The sequence below is a fragment of the Catharus ustulatus genome, chromosome W (genome assembly GCF_009819885.2).
Source record: "Catharus ustulatus isolate bCatUst1 chromosome W, bCatUst1.pri.v2, whole genome shotgun sequence".
Lineage (NCBI taxonomy): Eukaryota > Metazoa > Chordata > Aves > Passeriformes > Turdidae > Catharus > Catharus ustulatus.
This window is the reverse complement of record NC_046261.2, coordinates 1,876,161-1,898,674: the sequence shown is the minus strand read 5'-3', so window position 1 is coordinate 1,898,674 and position 22,514 is coordinate 1,876,161.

Here is a 22,514-nt window from a genome sequence, read left to right as displayed (position 1 = left end):
AGAACCAGAAGCAAAGATCGTGAAATCCTCCTCAATCAACACATAAGGAGTTCAAAAACTGAGGGTTTTTCTTTCGTGACTTGGGTGTTATTGCATTACAAGGGATTCTTGTGTGGGAGAAATCGTGACATTTATGAGCCTAAGGTTTGGTCTGGGGATCACTTGGGCGTGTTCTGTCCTTCTTTCTCCTTCTTCCTAGCATCCATCTTTTAGGTGATGTTGGCACATTTGGATTGGTTTAGAATGGAACCAGACTGTACAATATAAGTGTTAGGTATTGGAAGATAATTGTAAATAATGTTTACGTAGTTTTTAGTATAAAAAATAATCTTATCCCAGGGGCGGGCAGTGTGCCTGGGGCTGACTATCAGGAAGGACTGCAACTAGTCAGGGAAAGAGCTTTTAGACTGGATAAAATAAACCACTGCAGGAAACAACAGAAGACGTCTCCTGATTCTTTCTCTGGTGCTCGGGCTGGAGCACAGAGACTCTGAAACATGCACAGGTGGTCAGCTCAGGTTTTAGAGACATCACCAGCCACATATTAGTTCATAAATATGACAAAATTCCAAATGGGACAAAATACACCATTCAACAACTTGCTGGTGAAGGTGAATTTGAGAAACCTTCAAAACAAATTGATACACTCCCTGAAGAAATTCTGCAAGAAATAGCTAATGCAGCAAAAACCTTATTTCTTCTAACACCTGACGACTCAAAACCTACCTTGCGTTTCTCTACTATAAAACAAAGTGTGGATGAGAGTTTCATAAAATTTGTGGACAGACGTAAAATGCCCTGTAAAAACAAATTTATAGTTCTGAGACGCAGAAAGAATTACTGCGAAAACTTGCCTTGTGCAATGCAAATGAACAATGTAAATCTATTTTAAGAGCTCTGCCCATAGACACAGAGCCAACCATTGAACAGATGGTGGAAAGCTGAACAAAACACATGTCCACTGAAAACACAGTAACCCTGGCAGTTTCTAAAGGGATTTCACAGGGAGTCTCAGATGTTTTTGCAGTGGTAAATTCCAAAGGAAATGCTCATTGCTTTTACTGTGGAGAACTTGGACACTTTCTAAAAGACTGCTCAGAAAAAACAGCTTCCCCAAACCCTAATAATAATTTTCAAAAAACCCCAAAACAACAAAAGAACCAACAGTTCCAAAAAAACTCCTGTAAGAGAGGGGCAGCAGCTCTGCGCAACAACGACAAATCAAAAGCTGCTTCCCCACCCCAACCCTCCTGTGAAACACGGGGGACACTTCAACCCGCCGACACAGGGGATTCCAGATTACCTCAAGAAGATCCAACATACGGAGTGTTACAGATGGACTCGAGACGCCAGTTGGTAAACAATATATCTTTGAACTTTACAGATAAGAACATTTACCGTGTTCCCACAGGAAAGCAAGCACCAGCCGATGATCCCTGGGACATTTTGATTCTAGGTGACACTTTCCATGGTCCATCACAGGTTTTTGTTTTGTCTGAAATACAATCTGTTTCATCTGGACAAGAGATATTTGTTCAACTTAGATGTGTGGACATCCCTTTCTATCTCCCACAGAAAACTCCAGTTGCACAAGATTTTCTGCTGCCAAAAAACTACATGGAACAGATTCCACTCAACCCCACAATAATGTGGACGCAAATCATGGGAATGAACAAATCCATCCTCGAATGCAACATTTTCTACAAAGGAGAAAAAATGACCTGACCAGGATTGCTGGACACTGGTGTTGATGTTACCGTCATTGCTCGCTCGGAATGGCCAGTGAACTGGCCATTGCAACCAGTGGCAGGCATGATCTCAGGCACTGGTGGTGTCACTGTGTCGGTGCAGAGCAAGCACAACATCATCATTGAAGGCCCTGAAGGCAAGTAGACCATCATCCGCCCGTTTGTGGTAAGGACCCCCATTACCCTATGGGGCAGAGATGCCCTATCCCAATGGGGGTCTTCTCTCAGAGTTCATTACCAGGATTTTTAGTTGGGACCATTTTTGAATGAGCGTGTCCCGAAACTCCACCCCTTACCTGGAAAAGTGATCAGCCTGTCTGGACAGAACAATGGTCCCTTTCTAAGGTCATATTACGCACGCTGCACACCCTGGTACAAGAACAACTTGCCAAAGGCCACATCACCGAAACCACAAGCCCTTGGAATTCTCCAGTCTTTGTTCTGCAAAAACCTGGGACCAACAGGTGGAGACTACTGCATGACCTTTGCAAGATAAATAATATCATTGAGGAAATGGGTCCCCTTCAACCTGACCTGCCCTCATGATCGATACTGCCTCGAGATTGGACTCTTGTTGTCATTGACAACAAGGACTGTTTCTTCAGCATTCCACTGCACCCTCAAGATGCACCGCGTTTCACCTTCTCTGTTCCCTCTCTTAACAGAGAGGCTCCCCTTAAAAGGTATCACTGGCTTTTCCTCCCTCAAAGACTCAAAAACTCCCTCACCTCATGCCAATGGTATGTGGCTCATGTCGTCTCTCCTGTCCGAGAAGAATTCCCAGATTCAATCATATACCACTACATGGACTGTTGTAACCCAATACCTTACTGTTTTGGGAATGGTATGTCCCTTTAGCCCTGTGACCCCTGCAGGACCGGTGGACTGGCCCCTGCGGTGGGATTGGCCTGAGGCCGGGGCTGACCTCTCCCCTTTCCTGACCCTTAAAAACCTGTGCCCCGGTTTGGAACTTCCTCTTTTTATCCTGCTCTCCCGCTCTGACCACATGGAAGCCTAAGAATAAAGCAGAATACCAACCCTGGGAGAAAGAGCCTCTAATATCCTTCTGTTCTACATGAAACAGCATCCCAGGCCAACTCTGCAGGGTATTTTGGAAGCAGGCAGGCCCATAGGGTGCAGTTTCAGTTAGCGCCCGGAACGTGGTGCTTTTTAAATTAAAACCCACGTGAGAGGCTGTGACCCTTAGAAGGGTTAGGAAGCCGACGGGAAGTCAACTGCCCTGTGGGCGAAACTTGCTTTCTAGCAGGTCTAGCTTACAGGGGGGGAATCTACAACTCATCCAGCCCAAGGGTGAGCAGATTTCGGAACAGATTACAAAGTACAGTTTTTCAGCTCCTCGGTACTTCGCAGAGAGTGGTAAGTATAAATTTTCCTCCGTGGGGAGGGGGATTTTGAGGTGCTTTCTCTGTAGCATCGAGGTGCCGGGAGCTGGGCTGCACAGCATCTGCCCTGGGGGTTTTGGAGCTGTATGCAGCCGGAGACGCTGGTGGGGGTAGCAAGGCCGCCTTGAAACAGTTTCTGCCGTGTGTACAGTATCACGCCAGACAGCTGATTTCAAAGAGAGGCGCCGCTTTTGCTGCAACCAGTGATTCTCTGTGGGGGGAGGTGCCAGCTTGGCCGGCAGCTAGCAGCCTTCTCTTACTGTGTTTTAACTGTGCATTGTAGTGAGATATTAGGGTAACTTGCTGTGGAAATATGGGCTCCCAGCATTCTAATTTCAAAAAGAGCGTGGCTTCACAAATTAGAGAACTTTTAAAGATTGCAAATGTGAATATTACTAACAGAAAACTAGAACGCTTTGCTAAGTGGCTGTCTGTAGAAAGATCTGATCTTAATTTGGAAGATATGAATTCGGTTTTATTTTGGAATGAAATTGGAGATTTATTAACTTTAAAAGTCGAAAATGGAGATAAAAAAGCCTTAATGTTCATCCCAATATTTTTGCAAATTAGAAAACTTTTACTTCAAACAGAAAATAACAGCCAGCCACAGCAAACTGCTTCAGAGTCAACCAGTTCTTGTATCTGTCCCTCTGCATGTGTTATCCCCTCTTCACCTAAGAAATTTGACTCCTCTGTCTCTCTAACTCATGCTGACAACCACGTGTCTTTTACTACTGAGGCTGAAAGCAGACCCCAACATGGCTCCAGCCACATGGCACTAAACTCTTCTTCTTCTCATAATACTCCTTCTCCTCTGCTAACACCCTCAAACCCCTCCCCAAACCCATCCTGGCCCCTGGGTTTTCAGGGCAATTCTCACTCTATTCAGGTTTTGCCATCCCTTCCCCCAAGCTATCAAGCTAGCACAGAGGGGGGTGGGGGTGGGGGTGGGTGTGGAAGAACTGGTTTTACAAATTCTACACAACCTCCCTCTGAGATAAGGGCCTCGGCCTCGGCTCCGCCCATTCCTCAGGACACTGTCTCTGCAAAGGGACAGAATACACAGATAACACAGCCCAGAGCAGAGGGAGGAATACAGCCCATCCCTAAAACCCCGATTCTAGAAACTCAGATACCGTCTGTGGCTCCTGTCATTTATATGGGTAGGAGAAATGGCAGGAGAACATATCAGCCACTGACATACCAAGATAAAAAGGAAATCTGTAAGGTTCAAAGAGAATTTGGTAGACACAGTGAAATGTTTAAAGGATTTTTAAGAGCAACATTTAGTTCTAATGAGATGGTACCCAATGATATTAAGGATTTATTCAGATGTTTGTTATCCCCTTCTGAATTTGATTTATGGGAAAGCATTTGGAAAAGATCTTTAAGAGTACTTTTGCAGGAACTACAACAAAGCCCAGAAAGTGCAAAAGATGAGGATGATAATGATATTACACAGGAACACCTAACAGGAGAGGGACAATTTGAAAACCCTGATAAACAGGCACATTTATTAACTAAATTTGTTTTGGATAAGATCTCTCTAGCAGCAGAAAAAGCTTTCCATCAATTACCTACTGTTGATGTTACAGGTAGTTATGTTAATATTAAACAGTTTCCTTCAGAAAGTTTCTTGCAGTTTCTGGATCGCCTCCGTGCACAGGTGGAGAGACAAGTCTCGGACCCAAAGGTGCAGGCAGAACTATTAAAGGAGATGGCTCAGAAAAACGCTAATGAATCATGTCACAGGGTCATACTTAGTCTTCCCCTCGACCCACCACCTAACTTAGCACAGATGATAGAAGTCTGCACCAGAAAAGCAGAACTGTTCAGTGCACCAGAGAGGAATCCAGGACCAGCACACTCACGATCTGCAGCAGCTATGACACCAGGACCAAGGAAGCAACCGGTACCTCCACAGCAGCTGCAGCACATCACCTGCTTCCAGTGCAAGAAAACAGGACACTATGCAAGGGACTGCCCACACAACCAGAAACAGAAGAAGACCAACAAACAAAAAAACTAGGTGTACAGCGCGTACCCGCCATAAATATCATCACGCGCGAAGATATAAATACTGCGGGTTCCACACGGGAAAAAACCTCTCTCTTTAAAAATAAGGGGGAGGACGGGACAAATGGTGTGGGGATTAATGATAGCATTAATGTTAAATATTCAATTGGCAAGGGTTGGACGCCTTTTGGTCGTCTCAGTCTTAAGACCACTAAAGGTGTTTGTTTTATGTCAACAGAGTGGACAGCAATTACAGTGGATCTGTCTAGCACTTCACTGGACCTGACGCTGTTGCATTTGGAACTGCGCTGTGAGTATTTAGTTATGGGGGACACAGCACACACACCCTTGGAGATGGAATTACTTCCATTATCCAAGAAGGAAAATGTCTCAGGTTTCGTTCTCTTAGCACGCTGCTCACAACCACCTTATTACCTGAACGAGGGGCAAATCCTTGCCGAGGCCATTCCTGTTCCAAAGGAAATCACAGCAGAAGGAAAATCACCTGAAGTCTATTGGGCAGAGGTGGTGGGTGAGGAAAAACCCTCTGTGGCATGCAATCTGACCCATGGTTCAGACCATCTCCATGTGGAGGGGGTGCTGGACACAGGGGCAGATGTGACGATCATACCCGAAAGGATGTGGCCGTCACAATGGGAATTGCAACCCGTGGCAGGCAAAATCCAAGGTATAGGGGGAATCAAATTGGCAAAAATATCAAAAAGCATCGTGCAAATTGAGGGGCCGGATGGAAAAATAGCTAGTGTCCGTCCATTTGTTACAGACTATAAGTGCCCCCTGTGGGGAAGAGATACCATGTCTCAGTGGGGAATGAAAATGGTGATCCCCAAAAAATTCTCAGGATTTTTAAAGGCGACCACTGAGGAGCGCCCTGCCCACAAATTGACATGGTTAGATGATTCTCCAATCTGGACAGCTCAGTGGTCGATGAGTAAAGAAAAACTTAAGGCGCTGGAGGAGCTTGTAGCAGAACAATTGGCAAAAGGACACATAGAAGAAACTACAAGTCCTTGGAATTCCCCGATATTTGTAATTAAGAAACCAGGGAAGGACAGATGGGGATTGTTACATGATCTCCAGGAAATAAACAAAATTATAGCAGACATGGGATCACTTCAACCAGGGATGCCCTCTCCAACGATGCTCCCTCAAAATTGGAAATTGGCAGTTTTAGATATTAAGGACTGTTTCTTTCAAATCCCTTTACACCCAGCAGATGCTCCACGGTTTGCCTTCTCTGTTCCCACTATCAACAGAGAAGCCCCAATGAAGCGCTACCACTGGAAAGTGCTCCCTCAAGGGATGAAGTGTAGTCCTTTCATATGCCAGTGGTATGTGGCCTCATTGCTGTCTCCAGTGCGTGCTCAGAGAAAGGAAGCTATCATCCTACATTATGTAGATGACTTGCTTGTGTGTGCCCCCGATGACTCTATACTCCAACACACGCTTGACCTAGTGGTTAAGGTTTTAACCTCTGCTGGATTTCAATTGCAGGAGGATAAAGTCCAAAGGATGCCACCTTGGAAGTACCTGGGCCTGGAAATCACTGCAAGGACCATTGTTCCTCAGAAATTGGACATTAATTGTAATCCAAAAACCTTAGCAGATCTCCATTCCTTGTGTGGGTCTTTGAATTGGGTTAGGCCCTGGCTAGGCCTCACTAATGAGGACCTAGAGCCCCTTTTCAATTTATTGAAGGGGGAGAGAGAGCTGATTTCTCCCAGGGAACTGACCCCAGAGGCAAAAACTGTAATCGAAAAGGTACAGAAAGCTCTAGCAGAGAGACAGGCTCATCGCTACAAGCCTGAACTGCCTTTCAAATTCATAATTCTGGGAAAACTACCACACTTACATGGTTTGATATTCCAGTGGATCGAGGGGCAGAGAGATTCGCTCTTAATCATAGAGTGGGTCTTCCTCTCCCACCAAAGATCCAAAACCATCACTAAGCCACAAGAACTCATAGCTCAGCTGATTCATAAGGCAAGGATGAGACTGTATGAGCTGGCAGGTTGTGACTTCACATGTATTCACCTTCCAGTCAAACTATCTGAGGGAAGGAACTCTCCTGAGAGGCTGACAAAGGAGATGTTCGAGCACTTGCTCCAGAGCAATGCCAGTCTCCAGTTGTCTCTGGACAGCTACAGTGGACAAATATCAGTCCATGCCCCGTCTCACAAGCTGTTCAATGAGGAATTCCACCTCATTCCTCGTGAGAAAAGGAGTCGGAGACCACTCAAAGCTCTCACAGTGTTCACAGACGCTTCTGGGGCTTCCCACAAGTCGGTGATGACTTGGAGAAATCCTCAGACTCAGCATTGGGAAGCTGATGTTGAGTTTTTGGAGGGTTCGCCTCAGGTAGCTGAACTGACTGCAGTGGTAAGAGCTTTTGAGAAGTTCTCAGAGCCAATCAACTTGGTAACAGACTCAGCTTATGTAGCGGGAGTAGTGTCCAGGGCGGAGCAGGCAGTGCTCAAAGAGGTTGACAATGAGCAGCTTTTCAGGTTACTGTCAAAACTAATCTATCTGATTTCTCATAGAGAACATCCGTTCTATGTGATGCATGTGAGGTCACACACCGATTTGCCAGGTGAGATCGCAGAAGGGAATCGTCAGGCAGACTCCCTTGCCACCCCAGCAGAACAAGCACGCCTCCCAGATATCTTCCAACAGGCAAAGCTGAGCCACCAGCAATACCATCAGAATGTGCCAGGTCTGATCCGTCAGTTCAAGCTAACACGGAGTCAGGCTCAAGCCATTGTGGCCACCTGTCCCAGCTACCAACTCCAGGCCATGCCATCGCTAGGTGCAGGGGTTAACCCCCGAGGCCTTGGCAGCTGTGAGGTGTGGCAGACAGACATCACACTCATTCCCAGTTTTGGTCGCCTCAAATATATTCATGTAAGCATTGACACATATTCAGGTGCGGTTTATGCCTCTGCCCATGCAGGAGAAAGAGTTGTGCATGCCAAACAACACCTAGTGCAAGCTTTTTCAGTATTGGGGATCCCTAAGGAAATCAAAACAGATAATGACCCAGCGTATGTGTCCAAGGAGTTCCTAGAATTTGTCCAGCAGTGGGGAGTGGAACATAAGACAGGCATCCCCCACTCCCCCACAGGCCAAGCTGTGATTGAGCGTGCACATCAGACGCTCAAGCATGTTCTGGCTAGACAGAGCAATTCAACTGTGTGGATGTCTCCACAGCAGAAGCTGTGCAAAGCCCTGTTCACTATCAATTTCTTGAACTGTTCATTTGAAAACATGAATCCTCCTGTGGTTCGTCATTTTAACAGTGGCAAACAGTTCAAGCTGTCTGAGCATCCACCAGTTTTGATTAGGGATCCAGAAACCTGGGAAACCAAAGGTCCCTATGAACTTGTTACCTGGGGACGTGGTTATGCGTGCGTATCCACTCCCTCAGGCCCTCGGTGGATTCCCCAGAAATGGGTGAAGCCTTTTGTCCCTAAACAACCAGCTCCAGCTGAGGAGGAAGAGAAGCAAGTCGCAGTTGCTTCGAAAAGAAGACGCCGCCGGAGAGGAGAGAGAACTGACACAGAAGACGACCTTCCGGCAGACTCAGAGACTTTTAACATGTTTTAAAATGTTTGTTTTTCTTTTAACAACCTAATACCTTTCTCTCTTCTTTTAAACAAAAAAAGGGTGAGATGTTGTAACCCAATACCTTACTGTTTTGGGAATGGTATGTCCCTTTAGCCCTGTGACCCCTGCAGGACCGGTGGACTGGCCCCTGCGGTGGGATTGGCCTGAGGCCGGGGCTGACCCCTCCCCTTTCCTGACCCTTAAAAACCTGTGCCCCGGTTTGGAACTTCCTCTTTTTATCCTACTCTCCCGCTCTGACCACATGGAAGCCTAAGAATAAAGCAGAATACCAACCCTGGGAGAAAGAACCTCTAATATCCTTCTGTTCTACATGAAACAACATCCCAGGCCAACTCTGCAGGGTATTTGGGAAGCAGGCAGGCCCATAGGGTGCAGTTTCAATGGACGACATAGTGATTTGTGCATCAGACAAGAAGTACCTGGACAAAGTAGTCACCTCCACCATTGAAACCATCCAAAAGGCAGGATTTGAAAGTCGAGAAGACAATGTACAGTACACCAACCTGTGGAAATACCTTGGACTCCAGATCCATGAAAGAACCATCGTTCCCCAGCAGCTTACTATTTGAGATGACCCAAAGGCCCTGAGAGACATACACAGTCTGTGCAGATCCATCAACTGGATACGCCCCCTTCTGGGAATCACAACTGAAGACCTCGCTCCCCTGTTCAACCTTGTCCATGGCAACGAGGACCTGGACTCTCCACGCACAATCACACCTGAAACCAGAGAAGCCATCACCAAGGTCCAAGAAGCCCTGTCTTCTTGTCAAGCTCATCGCTACGAGGCCAACCTGCCTTTCCAATTTGCCTTCCTGGGGAAGGCCCCTTGTTTCCATGGACTGATTTTTCAATGGAACTCTCAACTCACAGACCCTCTGTTGATCCCTGAATGGGTTTTCACAAGCAATCAGCCCACAAAGACGTTTACCACATTTCAGGAAATCATGGCACACCTGATCAGGAAAGCCAGAACTCACCTTCGCTCCCTTGTGGGGTGTGAGTTCACCTGCATTTACCTGCCACTCACCACTGGAAATCTGGAGCACTTGCTCCAAACCAATGAAAGCCACGAGATTGCCCTGAATAACTACACATGTCAAATTTCCATCCATTTACCAAAACACAAACTTTTCAATCAAAATGCAGTTATTCATTTAGTCCCAAAGTTAGTCCAAGGCAGAGCACCCCTCAAAGCCCTGACTGTTTTCCCAGATGGCTCAGGCTCCTCTCACAAATCGGTGATGACTTGGAAAGATCCCAAAACCCAAAAAAGAGAATCTGATGTCCAGATTGTGGATGGGTCCCCACAAATTGCTGATCTAGCAGCTGTTGTCAGAGCCTTTGAGAAATTCAAAGATGAACCCTTTAATCTGGCCACAGATTCTACCTATGTTGCTGGTATAGCCATGAGGGCAGAACACGCTTTCATCAAGGGAGTTTCCAATCCCAAGTTACACCAATTGATTACTGAATTGAGTCAACTGATTTCTAGCAGAAAACAACCCTACCATATTATGCATGTAAGATCACACACAGATCTCCCTGGTTTCATCACAGAAGGAAACCAGAAAGCAGATACACTGACCATGCCAGCACAATCTGCAAATGTTCCTGACATATTTGCTTAGGCAAAGCTGTCGCATGCATTTTTCCACCAAAATGTACCTGCTCTCATCAGAATGCTCAAAGTCTGAAAAGATCAGGCAAAAGCTATTGTAGCAACATGCCCAAATTGCTAAAATTACCAGATACCCTCTATGGGTGCAGGAGTCAATTCCAGAGGACTGAACACCTGCCAACTGTGGCAGACTGATGTAACCTATTTCCCATCCTTTGGGAAGTCAAAATATGTGCATGTGTCAGTTGACACATTTTATGGAGCAATTTTCGCATCAGCTCATGCAGGGGGAAAAGGCCACTGTTGGGGGTTGGGGGAGTTTTTACTCTTTTCCTTGGGTGGAGAATTTTTTCCCATTACCATGCTAAGAAACTGGCTGGGCTGCTCCCTTCACTTTTAATTGCTGTAGACAAAAGGGAGGGGTGGGGGTGGATGGTCATGGGTTGCTTTGTCCTTCCAGGGGGACACTCTCTCGCTGGCCCAAACGTGGAGGAGAGAGGTTCTTTTTTCTCCGTAGTGGGACCGGGCCCTGCACTCCGGCACTGCTACAGTCTGCTGCTTCTGAGAAAAGCGCTGAGGGCCAGGATGCAGACGGTGAGCCATTTTTTTCCTTCACCCTTCTCCCACCTGGGACCACCCTGCTGCTGCCGCCTCGCCTGCCTACTCCTGCAACTGCTGCGACTGAGAGAAGGCCATCCCACTCCACCAGGACTGTGCGGAGGAGGGGGTCTGTGACTGGAAAAAGAGACTGAGACTGAGTTTTGTTCTGTTTTGTCACTGATTTTCCATAACTGATGTTGTTCTTGTTTGTCTTGTAAAAATATCAGTAAAGAACTGTTATTCCTAAACCCATACTTTTTGCCTGAGAGTCCCTTAATTCCCAAATTCTAGTAAACTGGGAGGGAGGGAATTTTCACTCTTCGTTTTGCCCAGGTTCAGCTGAATTGCAAGAGCACACATAGCCAGCATCAGTCACTCCTGTGGAAACTAGAACGTCTAAGATGAAATCAAGGCACCTAGACAAGGAGGATCAGAGAGGAGGGCCCTCACAGCCAGCAGGGGAGCCAGAGGTTGAAATCATCACCGAGTCCCTGTCATATGAAAATCTTCACAATCTGCAGAAAGATATTGCATGATGGGGCCAGGAGGCTTTTACAACTAGGTTACTTCAGGTCTGGGACCTTATGGGTACAGGTGTGCACTTGGATGGTACCGAGGCAAGAAATTTGGGATCCATCTCCCAGGACTCGGGTGTGAAGCAGATATTCGTAAGGAAACCAGACCCCCTTCCCCTCTGGGAGTGGCTTTTAATGAGTGTAAGAGGGAGGTTTGTCAACAAAGAAAGAATACAGGAGCACCACAATAGAATGTGCTGGAAGACCCTTGAGAAAGGAATTCAGCAGCTGAGAGAAGTGGCAGTACTGGAGGTACCCTTTGGGAGGGATGGACAGCACGATAATGACCCTGACAAGGTCAGGTGCACAGAGCAGATGCTGTAGAATCTGGCAAACCGAGGACCATCTCAATATACCACCTTCATTGCAATGATTAATGCTGATGAACACCGAGAAACGGTGAACTCTGTTGCTAACAAGCTTAGGGATTTTCACAGTATGATGAATGGTGCAATGCAGGCCCACGTTTCTGCCGTGGTCAAGGATTGCGTCCAGGCAGGGATAAGGAAAGAAATGAAGGAGGTGAGGGGGATGAGACGTGAGATAAGTAAGATAAAGGAAGAGATGAGAAAGATCAATGCAGCACCAGTGCGAACCTCATACCCCAAGGTTACAGCTCAACGCCCCCCAGCTAGGGAAAGAGGGTACACCCCACGAGCTGACCAATGTTTTTTTCTGCATGACCATGAGGAAGACATGAGAAAATGGGATAGAAAACCCACTTCTGTCCTGGCAGCATGAGTGCATCAACTCAGGGAGGGAAATGCTAACCGAGGGAGCTACACTAAAGTGAAGGTAACCTCAACCTCCCATGACCAAGGTGCTGGGCATTACAGAAGGGAGGATGTTCTGTCAGACTGACTTGAAAGAACCTTCACTATGTATGTCCAGGAAAGGAATAATAGCCAGGGCTAAAGGGGCCCTGCCTCTAGCCAGGGAGAGGCACGGGTTAACAGAGCCTATTAGATGGTGTGGATCCGGTGGTCTGACACATCAGAGCCACAGGAATATAAGGTATTAGTTGATACTGGTTCACAATGCACCCTTATACCATCAGAACATGTGGGGGAAGAACGTGTCTCCATTGTTAGGGTGATGGGGGGATCACAGGAATGGACTTGACTGGAAGCTGAGGTGAACCTGACTGGGAAGAGGGGGAAGAAAAATCCAACTGTAACTGACTGAGAGGTACCGTGCATTCTAGGCATAGACTTTCTCAGGAGTGGCTATTATAAGGACCCAAAGGGATTCAGGTGGGCTTTTGGAATAGCTGCTGTATCGGTAGAGGGCATTAAGCAGTTGAACACTGTCTTGGATTACAATACAGGGTGTGATAAAATATCTATTCTATCACCATCTGCTGAGGGTGGCGGCAGTGATCTCTGCAGGAGATGTTCTGCTGATGGGCCATCCATTGAAGCCAGGTGGGGCATTCTCCACATCACCACTGGACCTCTGGAAGGAAACTGCACCTTCTACAGGAGCACTGCTTCAACTGAATCACATTTGTCACTACAAAAGGACTACAGCCACCATTTAATCGAACTGCTACCAACACCCTGCCTGACGGGGTGTCAGGTTGTACTCTGACTTTGTCAGGGCTTGGGATCTGTTTCTTTGTAGTATTGTAATTTTATTTTAATTTCCCTAGTAAAGAACTGTTATTCCTAATTCCCATATCTTTGCCTGAGAGCCGTTTGATTTCGAAGTTATAATAATTTGGAGGGAGGGGGTTTACATTCACCATTTCAAAGAGAGGCTCCTGCCTTTCTTAGCAGACACCTGTCCTGACTGGGCTAAGAGCTACCACATGAGAAATCTGTTTTATCTGGACAAAGGCTTGCTGCTGCTCAGCACCCCAGTGGAAATTGTTCTTCTTGCGGGTGACCAGGTAGAGAGGGCTCACAATCTGACTGTACTCGGGAATGTGCATTCTCCAAAAGCCTATGGCACCTAGGAAAACTTGTGTTTCCTTCTTTTTGGTTGGTGGAGTCATCGCGGTGATCTTATTGATGACTTCAGTGGGGATCTGGTGCCGTCCATCTTGCCACTTTACTCCCAGGAACTGGATCTCTCGGGCAGGTCCTTTGACTTTGCTCTTTTTAATGGCAAAGCTGACTCCCAGCAGAATCTGGATGACCTTCTCTCCTTTCTCAAATACCTACACTGCCGTATTCTCCCACACAATGATGTCATCGATGTATTGAAGGTGTTCTGGAGCTTCACCCTTTTCCAGTGCAACCTGGATCCGTCCATGGCAGATGGTGGGGCTGTGTTTCCACCCCTGGGGCAGACGATTCCAGGTGTCCTGCATGCCCCTCCAGGTGAAAGCAAACTGAGACCTGCACTCTGCTGCTAGAGGAATGGAGAAAAAGGCATTGGCAATGTCAATGGTGGCATACCACCTTGCTGCCTTGGACTTCAGCTCATACTGGAGCTACAGCATGTCCGGCACGGCAGCGCTCAGCGGTGGAGTCACTTCATTCAGTGCACGATAGTCTACAGTCAATCTCCGTTCTCCATCAGACTTGCGCACAGACCAGATGGGGCTGTTGAAGGGTGAGTGAGTTTTGCTGACCACCCCTTGGCTCTCCAGCTCACGGATCATCTTGTGGATGGGTATCATGTCATCTCGATTCGTCCGGTACTGCCGGTGGTGAACTGTTGAGGTGGCAATTGGCACTTGTTGCTCTTCCACCTTCAGGAGTCCCACTGCAGATGGGTTTTCTGACAGTCCAGGCAAAGTGTTCAACTGCTTAATACTCTCTACTGCTACAGCAGCTATTCCAAAAGCCTATCTGTATTCCTTTGGGTCTTTGTAATAGCCGCTCTGGAAGAAGTCTATGCCTAAAATGCGCGGTGCCTCTGGGCCAGTCACAACTGGATACTTCTGCCACCCCTTCCCAGTCAAACTCACCTCAGCCTCCAGCAAAGTTAATTCCTGTGATCCTCCCGTTACCTCAACAATGGAAACTGGTTCTTCCCCCACATGTCCTGATGGTATTAGAGTACCCTGTGAACCATTATCAACTAATGTCCTGTGTTTTTGTGGCTCTGATGTGCCAGACCATCTGATCCACACCGTCCAATAGACCCTGTTATCCCGTGCCTCTCCCTGGCTAGAGGCAGGGCCCCTCTAGGCCTGGTTATTATTTCCTTCCTGGGTATACATAGTAGAGGTTTCTTCAAGTGGGTCTGACAGATTATCCTTCCTTCTGTAATACCCTGCACCTTGATTATGGGAAGTTGAGGCTACCTTCACTTTAGTAGACCTCCCTTGGTTACTGTTTCTCTTCCTGAGTTGACGCACCCGTGCTACCAGCACAGAAGTGGGTTTCCCATCCCATTTTCCCATGTCTTCCCCATGGTCACGTAAAAAGAACCACAGGTCAGCTCATGGGGTGTACCCTCTCTCCCTAGCTGGGGGGCGTTGGGTTTCGACTTTGGGGCCTGTGACGCACTGGTGCTGCATTGATTTTCCTCATCTCCTCTCTCATCCCTCTCATCTCTTCCTTAAACTCCTCTTTGAGTTCTTTAACCACAGCAGAGACATGAGCCTGCATTGGGCCATTGATCATGCTCTCAAAATTTCTGAGCTTGTTAGCAACAGAACCTACTGTCTCTTGGTTGTTGTCATCATTAATTGTTGCAATGAAGGTGGTGTATTGAGATGGCCCTCGGTTTGCCGGATTCCACAACATCTACCCGGTGCACCTGACCTTGTCAGGGTCATTATCGTGCTGTCCACCCGTCCCAAAGAGTACCTCTAATACTGCCATATCCCTCAGCTGTTGGATCCCTTCCTCAAGGGTCTTCCAGCGCATTCTATGGTGATGCTCCTGCATTCTTTCCCTGTGGACGAACCTCTCTCTCACACTCATTAAAAACCACTCCCAGAGGGAAAGGGTGCCTGTCTCTCTTACGAATACCTGATCTACACCTGAGTTCTGGGTTAAAGGTCCCAAATTCCTTGCCTGGGTACCATCCAGTTGCACACCTGCACCCATAAGGTCCCAGTCCTGAAGTAACCAAGTTGTAAAAGCCTTCCGACCCCATCGTACAATGTCTTTTTGCAGATTACGGAGACTTTCATATGACAGAGACTCAGTGACAATCTCAACCTCTGGATCCCCTGCTGGTTGTGAGGGCCCTCCTTTTTTATCCTTATTGTCTAGGTGCTTTGTTTTTGTTTTAGACTTTCTAGTTTCCACAGGGGCAACTGCTGCTGGCTGTGAGTGCCCCTGTAGTTTAGTTGGAACCTGGACAGACGTAACGTTAGTAGGTTCCACTGCAGCATCATTGGATTCTCCCTTTTTAGGGCAGGGGGAGCGTCTCTCACCAACTAGGGAAAGGTACTCCTTTAGCATCTGGCCCATTTCATGTATCTCCTTCACTAGAACCCCCACCCACTCCGGGTGGTTCCTTTCTCAAGTGGGCTGTGGGGCAGGGTCATGCTCTGGGGCAGCACCATTTCTGTTTCCTGGAATAGGTATCAGGGTTTTCATCCAGCTCAATCCCCCCTTATCTCTAAATGTTAAATAGGACAAGCCTATCAGTAACACCAACCACTGTATAATATCATTAGTATTTAGAGATTTCAACCCTTCAAAAAGTGGTGAGGTAGACCCAAAAATCTGGGTGAAGGTTTGGGAGAAAATTTCCCCTGGTGTCATTCCCTCACAGTACAGTAATTTCACGATTATAAGCCGCACCATTTTGACTAAAATTTTGGTCCGAACCCAAAGTGCGGCTTATAATCAGGTGCGGCTTATATATGGACAAAGAACAAAAAGTTGTTGTTTTAGTTTGGAGGACAGGTGTCTGCTGAGAAAGGCAGGAACTTCTCTTTGAAAATGGAGAATGTAAACCCCCTCTCTCCAAATTATTATAATTTGGAAATCAAGGGGCTTTCAGGCAAAAATATGGAAATTAGGAATAACAGTTCTTTTCTAGGGAAATCAAAATAGAAATACAGCACTACAAAGAAACAAACTCCAAACCCTGACAAAGTCAGAGTACAACCTGACACCCTGTCAGGCAGGGTGTTGGTAGCAATCCCATTAAATGGTGACTGCATCCTCCTGAAGTGACAGATGTGATTCTGTTGGAGCAGTGCTCCTGTACAAGGTGCAGTTTCCCTCTGGAGGTCCAGTGGTGATGTGGAGAAATCCGGTTTTCCTCTGGAGTCCAGTGGAGAAAGGGACTACCTTAGTGTCCCAAAGCCTCTGTTTTTATCTTGGTAAGAAATGTTGGGCTCTTCCCCCTGGCTGGAGCAACTTTCAATGGGATGCAGTAATTTTATCAGTCACACAGTGGGACTCAATGGGCCATTAGCAGAAAATGACTCGCCGGAGGAAGGATGGGTTGTGAAAAGATAAAGAACAATGCCCTGCCTGGTTTCAATGGATGACCCATTAGCAGATTATCTGCCATTGAGATAAGGATCACTGTCCCCATCCTCAACACATGGTGATAGAATAGATACCTTTTATCACACTCTGTATTGTAACATGCGGCTTATAATCAGGTGCGGCTTATATATGGACAAAAAACCAAAAAGTTGCTGGCACCCAGAGATGTGGCTTATACTCAGTGCGGCTTATAATCATGAAATTACTGTAAGTATCATTATTAGAGTAACCCCAGAAATATACAATGAGTGTGTGATAGCCCTGAATCCATGTACTCGCCTTCGAAAGGAAGTTAAAAATCCATTAATTCCTCACCTTGTTAACCCATAAAGCAAACTGGATAACAGCCACAGTAGCCTTAGTTATAGGGCCCATGTTGAGATAAGGGCCTGCAAATGGGAGAAATGCAAGCCACAACCACATGCCACCCAAAACAGGGTAAACTAGGCAACATATTGCCAACTAATGAGGTTTCTGCATCAGCACACAAAAAATTAGATCACTTAAGAACTGTTATTCCTTTTATCTCTCGATGCCCGCGAGCCCCACGTTGGGCGCCAAAATCTCTCTTAGTTTGGAGGACAGGTGTCTGCTAAGAAAGGCAGGAACCTCTCTTTGAAAATGGAGAATGTAAACTCCCTCCCTCCAAATTATTATAACTTTGAAATCAAACGGCTCTCAGGCAAAGATATGGGAATTAGGAATGACAGTTCTTTACTAGGGAAATTAAAATAGAAATACAATACTACAAAGAAACAGACCCCAAGCCCTGACAAAGTCAGAGTACAACCTGACACCCCGTCAGGCAGGGTGTTGGCAGCAGTTCAATTAAATGGTGGCTGTAGTCCTTTTGTAGTGACAGATGTGATTCAGTTGAAGCAGTGCTCCTGTACAAGGTGCAGTTTCCTTCCGGAGGTCCAGTGATGATGTGGAGAAATCCATCTTCTTTCTGGAGTCCAGTGGAGAAAGGGGCTACCTTGGTGTCCCCCACACCTCTGTTTTTATCTTGGTAAGAAATGTTGGGCCCTTCCCCCTGGCTGGGGCAACTTCCAATGGGATGCAGTAATTTTATCAGTCACACAGTGGGACTCAATGGGCCATTAGGAGAAGATACCTCCCTGGAGGAAGGATGAGTTGTGAAAAGATAAAGAACAATGCCCCGCCTGACTTCAATGGATGGCCCATCAACAGAACATCTCCTGCAGAGATAAGGGTCACTGCCCCCACCCTCAACAGATGGTGATAGAATAGATCTTTTATCACACCCTGTATTGTAACCCAAGACACCAGTTCTCTGTGGGGTTGGCTGGAAAGGTGGAAAAAGGCAAACTGGCAACGTAGGGGAAAACCAATCTGAGCTGCTGATGAGTGGAATGACATTGCCACCCGAGTAGAGAAGATACCTGTAAAAGTTCGTCATGTGGATGCCCATGTCCCCAAGAGTTGGGCTAATGAGGAGCCCCAACACAACGAGCAGGTAGATCAGGCCTCAAAGATAGAGGTGTCATGGATAGACTTAGATTGGTAACACAAGGGAGAATTGTTCCTGGCTCGATGGGCCCATGATGCCTCAACTCATCAGGTCAGAGATGCCACCTATAAGTGGGCACAACACCGAGGGTTGGATCTAACCCTGGACAGTATTTCTTAGGTTATCCATGACTGTAAGACGTGTGCTGCCATCAAGCAAGCCAAGCGGGTGAAGCCCCTCTAGTATGGTGGGCATTTGTCCAAATATTAATATGGGGAGACCTGGTAGATTGACTATATCACACTGCCTCAAACCCGCCAAGGCAAGCGCTACGGGCTGACCGTAGTGGAAGCCACCACCGGATGGTTGGAGACCTACCCTGTGCCTCACGCCACTGCCCGGAACACCATCCTGGGTCTTGAAAAACAGGTCCTTTAGAAGCATGGTACCCTCGAGAAAACTGAGTCAGACAACAGGACTCATTTCAAGAACAGCCTCATAAACAACTGGGCTAGGGAACATGGCATTGAGTGGGTGTACTATATCCCCTACCATGCACCAGCGGCTGAAAAAGTCAAACGGTTCAATGACCAGCTTAAAACCACCTTGAAGGCACTTGGTGGGGGGACTTTCAAGAACTGGGAGAGTAATCTACCAAAGGTCACATGGTTAGTGAATACCCGAGGTTCCACTAACTGAGCAGACCCTGCCCAATCTGAGCCTTTGGAAAGACCAGATGGAGATAAAATTCCAGTAGTACACAGGAAAGGTATGCTAGGGAAAACTGTTTGGGTGAACTCTGCCTCCAGCAAAGACAAACCTTTCCGTGAGGTGGTTTTCGCTCAAAGACCAGGTTGTACCTGGTGAGTGAAGCAAAACGATGGAAAGACCCAATGCACACCCCAAGAAGACCTTGTTCTAGGGTAAACTATCTATGATACTGTGTCTGTAACTGCATGTATGTATATAATTTAAAAGTTCCAATTTAATGTAGTATGTTAGCATGGGAAAAATTTGAGGTGGATAATGTTGGGGGTTGGGGGAGTTTTTACTCTTTCCTTGGGTGGAGAATTTTTTCCCATTATCATGCTGAGAAACTGACTGCGCGGTTCCCTTCACTTTTAATTGCTGTAGACAAAAGGGAGGGATGGGGGTGGATGGTCATGGGTTGCTTTGTCCTTCCAGGGGGACACTCTCTCGCCGGCCCAAACGTGGAGGAGAGAGGTTCTTTTTTCTCCGTGGTGGGACCGGGCCCTGCACTCCGGTACTGCTACAGTCTGCTACTTCTGAGAAGAGCGCTGAGGACCGGGATGCAGACGGTGAGCCATTTTTTTCCTTCACCCTTCTCCCACCTGGGACCACCCTGCCGCTGCCGCCTCACCTGCCTACTCCTGCAGCTGCTGCGACTGAGAGAAGGTTGTCCCGCTCCACCGGGACTGTGCGGAGGAGAAGGGGGTCTGTGACTGGAAAAAGTGACTGAGACTGAGTTTTGTTCTGTTTTGTCACTGATTTTCCATAGCTGATGTTGTTCTTGTTTGTCTTGTAAAAATATCAGTAAAGAACTGTTATTCCTAAACCCATACTTTTTGCCTGAGAGTCCCTTAATTCCCAAATTCTAGTAAACTGGGAGGGAGGGGATTTTCACTCTCCATTTTGGGAAAAGCTCCTGCCTTTTTTTTCCTAGCAATACTGTCCTCTAAACCAAACCAACCACTCATGTTATCAAGCATTTTCGCCTTGCATTAGCTACTCTGGGAGTTCCAAAAAAGATAAAAACTGATAATGGTCCTGCTTACAAGTCCCAAGAATGAAAAAGGTTCCTCAATGAATGGGGAATTGAACACACTAGGGGAATTCCAGAAAACCCCACAGGACAATCCATTGTAATAAGAACCCACCAAACTCTCAAAAGAGTCCTCAACTAGCAGAACAGAGATACAAAAATTTTGTCTCCAGTTGAAAGACTCTGCAAAACTCTCAATTGCACAGCATCGGAGTCTGATCCTCCTATCCTCCGACATTTTGCAAATTCAACCCAAGCTAAGCTCACAGAGAAACCACCAGTATTAATAAAAGATCCAGAAACACACCAAGTTTCTGGACCTTTTCAAGTGATGTGTGTCCCTGCCTTCAGGCCCCTAGTGGTTCCCAGGGAAAAATGTAAAACCATACCTAGGCAATGCAAAAATCACACCTAAAATAACAACAAAAGTTCTCCTGAGTCAAACACCAAACCTCCTCAAAACCAGACCAGCTCAGCCTGGAGAAGGAGACGTCGCAGAGCTCCCGCACAACAGAAAATAGATCGTCCTGTCACATGACAGCAGACGAAACAGAAAACAAAACAGTCTTCTACCATTTCAGTCAAATCGTAAGCCAGAATTAGCCTGGTAAGAGAACAGTGTTTAGATGTTGTTAACCCTGCTGAAAACCCCATTGTTCCCTCCTTATAACCCCTATCTAGCTCTTAAGCCTATATCCACTCCCCCATCCTTAGAGTTAAGTAAAAAAAATTGGGGGGGATAGGGACGAAGGAACCCTATTCCTCCTCTCCCAACTTAAAGTTAACAAATTTTGCTTGTGTCCCTATCAGAAGCCACACCCTTGTCCAGGGATGACAAACATCTTCGTTGGTGCTGCCCTCACTGCTGCCTGGATGCTTCTCACTGCACTGCATGCCTGCAGCTGGATGGGCCCACAGCCCAACCAAAATGTCTGGGTGACTTTAGCAAAGACGCTAAAACAAGATAATCTGTGTTTATCCATGGGCAACCTTGTTAACTGACTTTCCACCTGTTTAGTAGGAATTCCTTTGGTAGCAGATGATTGACCCGTTTATAACTCAGAACTCCTTCGCACCACAGGTAAGAGACCCAATCCAGTGGACAATTGGGATGTGTGGACAAAAATGCTGCCAAATGCGCAGGAGGAACCCCAAGAACTGGATTTACTGGGGTCATCCAAGTCAACATTTTGTGTCAAATTTTACTTTAGATGCACAAAACAAATTTTCCAGATTTGGATTTGACAATAAACACATACAGAAAAGATATCTCACCCATCAACAAAGCTTACATTTCCCTGGATTGGTGCAATTACACTGCTCACACATTTTCAGAATCCTCTCTCCACCCCAAAACTTTGCCCGGAGGAATGTTTCTTATCTGTGGACATCGAGTTTGGGCCAGAATTCCCTCCCACCTTCAGGGAAGACCCTGTAGCCTTGGCAAGCTTTCTACCCTCACCCCAAACATCATTCTGTTGCACAACTGGAGATAAGATAGTGAATCAAAACGCAAAAAAGGAAAGTTGTGACCCTAAATTGTACAATTGGAACAAACCCAAAGAGTTGCTGTCTCCCTGTTTCTACCCTGGGTAGCAACAGCAAAAGCCCTTGGCGAAATTAATCATTTGGGGTACTGGCTTAGTAAGCACGCCACTGCTACATCTGCTGCCCTGAGTGATCTCTTGAAGGATGAAGAGACCACAAGACATGCCTCCCTGCAAAACCGTGCTGCAATTGACTTCCTGCTGCTCGTCCACAGACATGGTTTCCAGGACTTTGAAGGGATGTGCTGCTTCAACCTGTCATCACGCTCCACATCCATCCATGCCAACATCCAGAAGCTGCACGAACTCGTGAAGGATGTGAAAACGGAAACCACGCCCGATTGGGTCCATGACCTTTTTGGCCGATGGGGACTGACGGGATGGACTTCATCTTTGGTCAAGGGAATTTTGTGGATTTTATTTGTAGTTGTTATTGTGTTAGTTATGTTTGCATGCTTTGTTCAATGCTTCAAGAAAGTTGCAGAAAGCATTCTTTTAGTAAATACAGAGAGAGGAATTATGAATGATACAATTCCCCCCAAATTGTCTGCTCCAGGACCCGGGAATTTAGTTTAAAAGATAAGGTCTCCTATATACCAAGGCTCAGCCAAATTCCTTAAGAATTTGGTCACTCTCCTATCACCTTGGAAGATAATTGGCTAGAAATTAATTAGTATAATTGGTCAGTTTACCT